The 6,048-nt window shown below is 31.9% G+C and overlaps 1 protein-coding gene across 1 annotated transcript in view; it reads left to right on the forward strand.

The window, feature by feature from the left end:
* The first annotated feature begins 2,972 nt into the window (after positions 1–2,972).
* Positions 2,973–6,048, forward strand: part of LOC111689730 — a 39,248-nt gene continuing 36,172 nt past the window's right edge. The window contains exon 1 of the mRNA XM_046946131.1: positions 2,973–3,633. The gene's annotated coding sequence lies outside the window, so the exon portion shown is untranslated. The remainder of the gene's footprint in view (positions 3,634–6,048) is intronic.

Raw genomic sequence — 6,048 nt, forward strand, 5'->3', positions numbered from 1 at the left:
GATCCTCATAAAATTTGGTAGACAGAATTGGGTTCGTATTAAATTTATTTGTGTCGAACTTCATCGCTACTCTCGTATTTTTAAGCCATTAATGAGCGTTGCAGTCATTTTCTGGAGGGGACCTTATATGGGGGGTAGGGTCAATTATGGACTGATCCTCATAAAATTTTCATAAGAAACTTGATTATGTCGAATTTCATCGCTATATTCGTATTTTTAAACAAGTTATGACTGTTAAAACCGCGAGGGGCCACTTGTATGGGGGCGATCCGAAAACGTGGACCGATATTGCCCATTTTCAATACACAATTAACAAACCTTACCTATAAGAAATATTTATGTGAAATTTCAACCCTCTAGCTCTTTCCATTCGGAATCTATCGTGCTTTCAACATACATACAGACAGACATGACTAGATCGTCTTAGAATAGAGTATTATGTACCAAATTTCATTGAATTATCTTCAAAATTGCGACCTGTAGTTTGATTACAAGGTTTACATGGACGAACCGACAGATGGACGGACATAGCTAAATCGACTCAGAAAAGGATTCTGAGCAGATTTGTATACTCGAAGGTAGAATAGAACCAATATTATTGTGCGTTACAAACATCAGCACAAACCCAATATAAACTCCCCACTAAAATGGTGTAGAGTATAACAAGTATGAATTTATAGTCGGGCATGGCCTATCATATGAACCCTACACCAGTCAGTATGTTAAAAATGTGGATTATTTTTATATTTTTTAGGTAGAAATTTGTAACCGATTATGGCCAATAGGCTAGGTTTATTTTGTAAATAAATAAATTAAATTAAAATACCGTTTTTTTAATTTATAATTGGTTCATTCCCTCGGTTAACATATCTTAAAGAAAAACAAGTAGGAAAGTATAGTCGGGCATGGCCGACCATATAATACCCTACACCATGAGTATATTTTTAAAATTTTTACTTTTTATACAATTTTTATTTTTTATAAAGAAAGTTTTATGTTGAATATTACCAATAATTCCAAAATATTTAAGCAATTTATTGATAAAAAAAAAACTAAAATTTCTAATTGAGGCTTTATATAGGTTAAATATGGACCGATCCTCGGTTAATTTGAGAAAAGGATATATTTCGAAATAACAGTTAGTTTTGTTGAGTTTCATTGCGATACAAATGGTTACAAGTCAATTTTAGACGTTTAAGTCATTTTTTGAAGGGGGGTTTGTATGGGGGCTAGGGTCAAATATAGGCCGATCCTCACGAAAATATGCAGTGTCATTTGTACTTATATAAAACTTATTTGTGCCAATTAGAGATAAAGAGATAGCAGAATAGTTGACGTAATTATGGCATAAAAAGTTCAAATCGGGAGGTACGGTTGTATGGGGGCTAGGTGAAATAATGGTCCGATTTCAATAGGCTTCGTCCCTGTGCCAAAAAAATGCTTGGTCCAAATTTCATCAAATTATCTTAAAAATTGCGGCCTGTACCTTGCGCGCAAGGTTTACATGGACAGCCAGCCAGCCGGACAGACGGACATGTCTTAATCGACTCAAAAAATGATTCTGAATCGATCGGTATACTTTAAGGTGGGTATTGGACCAATATTTTTGTATGTTACAAACAACAGCACAAACGTATAATACCCTCCCCACTATAGTGGTGTAGGGTATAAATAGGGGATACAAAAGTTGGACTTTCAGATTATACAACAAGTTTTAAATTAATTGTGTGATAAAGTATGAAAAATAGCCAAAATCGGGAATATTCGTAATTCAGCTCGGGTGGAGAAAGACCAGCGCGTCATTACCATTATCGTTTAAGGGTTATCAGGTCGTCCTTCTTTCACTGCCTTCGGGAGGTTTGAGTTTCTCTCTCGCATGGTTTAGAGTGTGCCGTCGTATAACTTACCGCGCTACGGTTAACCACATGCATTTTATTGATAACCTAAAATTTTCTTTAATACTCTTTTTGAATGGATCTCCGGGGAGTTCAGGAGATCCAGCTTCCTATTTAAAAGGTATGTCGGATTGGCAGTTTTTGATGTAGACTCTTTTGATGGCGTTAGCCTAAATCAGTGATGGCTTTATGCATATTTAGAGGCCAAATAATTCCTCCTTAATGGTATCATACTATTAAGAGGGCAACTTAAAACTGAAACAAACTAAAACAGGAATCTCTCCACCTTTACGATACCATACCTCAGAAGCTTGATGTGCGCTTGATAAAGCGCTGCTAAAGCCTAACGAAAAGTATAACTTGGTCTCTGGATAAAAAGCTTGTATGTATTGGGGCAAGGCGAAATAATGGACCGATGTTATCCATTTTCAATAGTCTTCGTCCTTGGGCCAAATGAAGAGTGTGTGCCAAATTTCATCCAATTATCTCGAAAACTGCGTCCTGCACCTTGCGCCTAACATTTACATGGACAATAGGATTGCATGGACAGCCAGACGGACGGACATAGCTTAATCGACTCAGAAAATGATTCTAAGCCGATTGATATACTTTAAGTTGGGTATAGGACGAATAAACCCAATATACCTCCCCATTAAAACTACCTTTACGGAAATAAGTCAAAATATAATTACCGCTAAGATGTTTAATGCTGTTACTTAAATATTTTTTGTTTGTTTACCTTTAAAACTTCATTTATATATTTTATTTTTTTTTTCGAAACGGCTATTGATAGATAGCATTGATAATATTGCTGATAGAAATTAAAGACTATAAAATTTTTGTTTGTTTACTAAATTTTTCATATATTTTAGTAATAAAATTAAAACTATCCTTTGAAAACATTGCCGGCTTACAGCCGATATTAAGCCGCCAGCAACATTTTATTTCCCAAGCACCGTCTTTTGTTTTCGTTAGCGCCGGTCTCTGATATTAACACAACAAAACAAAAATCATATGAAAACAACAACAATATACAGAATAATAAGAAGAAAAACAATAAAGAAAAAAAGAAAAGAGTAAAAGAATCTTAAATTTCTGTAGTCATAATTGAGAATTTGCAAAAAAACGTTGTATCCATACGAGACAAACAAATATTATAAATACAGCGGCTGTTGGGAAAATATATTAAAAAATATTTTCCTAATATTTATTTCTTTACTTTGCATCGACAGCAAAGTAAAAGGCCAAACAGAAATACAGTGAAAAAATTTAGAAATTTTAAAAAATAAAAAAATTAATTTTCATAAAAAATTATCGATGAAAAATGTGTGTTAATATGGTATAACATAACCATAGTTTTTTAAGAAAAATTTTTGTCCAAAAAAAGATAGTGAGAGTGTCGAACCGCACTGCCGCCCAACCTCAGTAGCAGAATATGAAATGAGATTGTCGTCTGTTGGCAAAAAAGCAACAAAAAAAGTGTAAAAATTTACATATAATTAAAAATAAAGAAAATTTGGCGAAAATAATATTTTGTGTTATTTAAAAAATTGTGTTTTTGGTAAAGTTTTAAAAAAGTTTAGAGTACAATATCTTGGAAAAAAGTAATAGTGGCAAACGGAAATACACAACTGTAAATATTGTTGTGTTTGTTGTATGACGTAGAGTGTTGCCTGAGTTTTTTTATTGGCTCTATTTTAGCGTGTTTACGCAGATCCATGAGTGCGTGTGTGTTTGTGTAAGTATTATTGTTATTTCTTGTAAAAACAAATGTCCACGAATTTTTTTCGTTTAAAAATTATGTAGGTCAATTTCAAATGACCACCCATAGTAGTATATCTAGTTAATCTCTCCTTTTGTAATTTTAAATAACACCAAACTTATTTAAATCTGTTTGGCGTAATAGAAGTTATGTATAACATATTGACCTTCAATTTTCGAACATTAAGAAAAAAGTATTTTACGTTTTAAATTGGCATACTATATAATAGAAACGGCGGCGTCATCATCCTTTTATTTATATTTCTACTATATGTATGTCATTTAACATACCCCAACAGCCCCCGCTACATACTAATGTATGTATCTATGTAAGTCTATTAGACTGCTCCTTCAATTTGTATTATATATACTTATTATTATCACAGGGAAATAAACACTTTTTTTACTGTCAGTATTCTAAGTATTATATCTCAACCAATTAAGGTTCTAAGATTTAATAACAAACACCTTAATCGCCAAATTGCGTAATAGAAAAAAGCCATATTTTTATTATATTTTTAATAAAAACAATTTGTAAAAAATCTTTAAATAGGCTATAATCCCAGCAGATTCTTTAGTAAACTATGGTCGTATTTATAATGAAGAATTGATGTAACATTTCTAGATCCACTATTGAATAGGGTTTACATTAAATTTTACAAAATTTCGATGAATTAACAAAATAAACTCATTTAGGTATTGAATATAAATAAATACGATCAAACGATCTTATCTAACATTTTTAAAATTTTACAAGAAAATCAATAAACCACTTAATTTATTTGTAGTAAAGAAACATATTCACGGCTGTTATGGAATACAAGTCAGAATTGGTAATTTATCAGAAATTAAAATCAATTCTGATTTGATTAGGTGTCATGAAATCGTCTTGATTTTGCCTACTTTCGAAAATAAACAAACCATATTCGAATCAGCTGTTTTCTTTTGTTTACATTTTTTAGTTTAGTTAAATTTTTAGAAGTTGACGTAGGTATTACCTATACATTTTTTTAAAATAATTTATAAAAAATGAAATGGTTGAGGCAGTAGTTGCTGTTTATTGATGGAGGAAGAATGTTGTCAACGAATTAATCGGAAAATTTTAAGGGATCACAGCAATCCATTGGAACTACCAGAATCTGTGTAAGAAGAGATTTTAATTTGGCCGGGAAGTGGTTTTAACACTTTAGTGGTTTGCAGATTCATTCGACAATACCGTCTGAATAAAGAAGCGTTCGTAATAGTGTTGGACATTGTAAAAGAACTTTTGTTACTATCAATCATTCCTGCGTGATTCAACTAACTGCAACATTGCGATTTTTAGCAGGGTCTTACCAAAGCTCAGTTGGAAAGTTGGTATTCGGCGTACCAGCGACGTTTAGAGAAACCGTCAATTCCTGCCAAAGAGAATCCACTAAAACTTTATCACGTTTTGTGAAACTTTTTGCTATATCTGTGTTCTTCTCCATGAACTCTAAAAATAATGCATTCTGTGTTGCCTTTCTATGTTTGCCCCTATTTGTGCCAAAAATAATTGAATATTTATAAATTATTAAATTTTTATTTATTTAACTTACATTTTCCAACATCATTCCACAAACTAACAAAACAAAAAACAAAAGAAAACTGCAAATCTGTAGGCAGTCAGCTGATCGGATTATTTCTGACAAAAAAAAAGACATCAAATTCTGATTACAATTCTGATTCGAATAAGAAACCAATAACATTGGTTTCTATGACACCAAAATCAATTTTTGATCGGTTTCAAATCTGATTCCGATTCTATAACAGCCGATTGTATAACAGCCGTAATTGTTTAATAGTGAAACAACTTTCAGTTCTTATGATAGTTGTCAAAGGATATATTGGACTTTTTACCTTTAAATGTTTTTGTTAATACGTCATTTCGTTTTTTGTCAAAAAAAATCGCTAATTTTGGTCGGAGGAGTCCAATTTTTTGTTTTGATGCAATACATTAGAATCAACAATAAAATAGATTTTGAATTTTTGGTTAGATGGTACCGTTTGCCTTTCAGATAACGATATATACCTGCTCCTCAAAGTCCAAAACTTGTTTCATTTAAAGGTGATAATTTACTTACTTTTCAAGCAAAATTCAATATTAAGCATTTTTCTTTTTCTACATAATTACACAATCTTTGTAATCCTTTACAAATATTGTTGTTCAAATATTTCCAATAACAACAAAACATTTACAAAACGGAAAAAAATCAATTTCCAAACATTTGTGCCAATTCGTCATAAGAAAACTATATCCGCTCAGCATGCGTGTGAAGTTAGCTCCGAAAGTTAGCTCCGTTTTTTCAATGTTAACAAGTCTGTTATGTTAATAACATAAATCTCGCTCAGAGAGTGCTAGGTTAACATAGCT

The sequence above is a fragment of the Lucilia cuprina genome, chromosome 3 (genome assembly GCF_022045245.1).
Source record: "Lucilia cuprina isolate Lc7/37 chromosome 3, ASM2204524v1, whole genome shotgun sequence".
In the NCBI taxonomy this organism is placed as follows: Eukaryota; Metazoa; Arthropoda; class Insecta; order Diptera; family Calliphoridae; genus Lucilia; species Lucilia cuprina.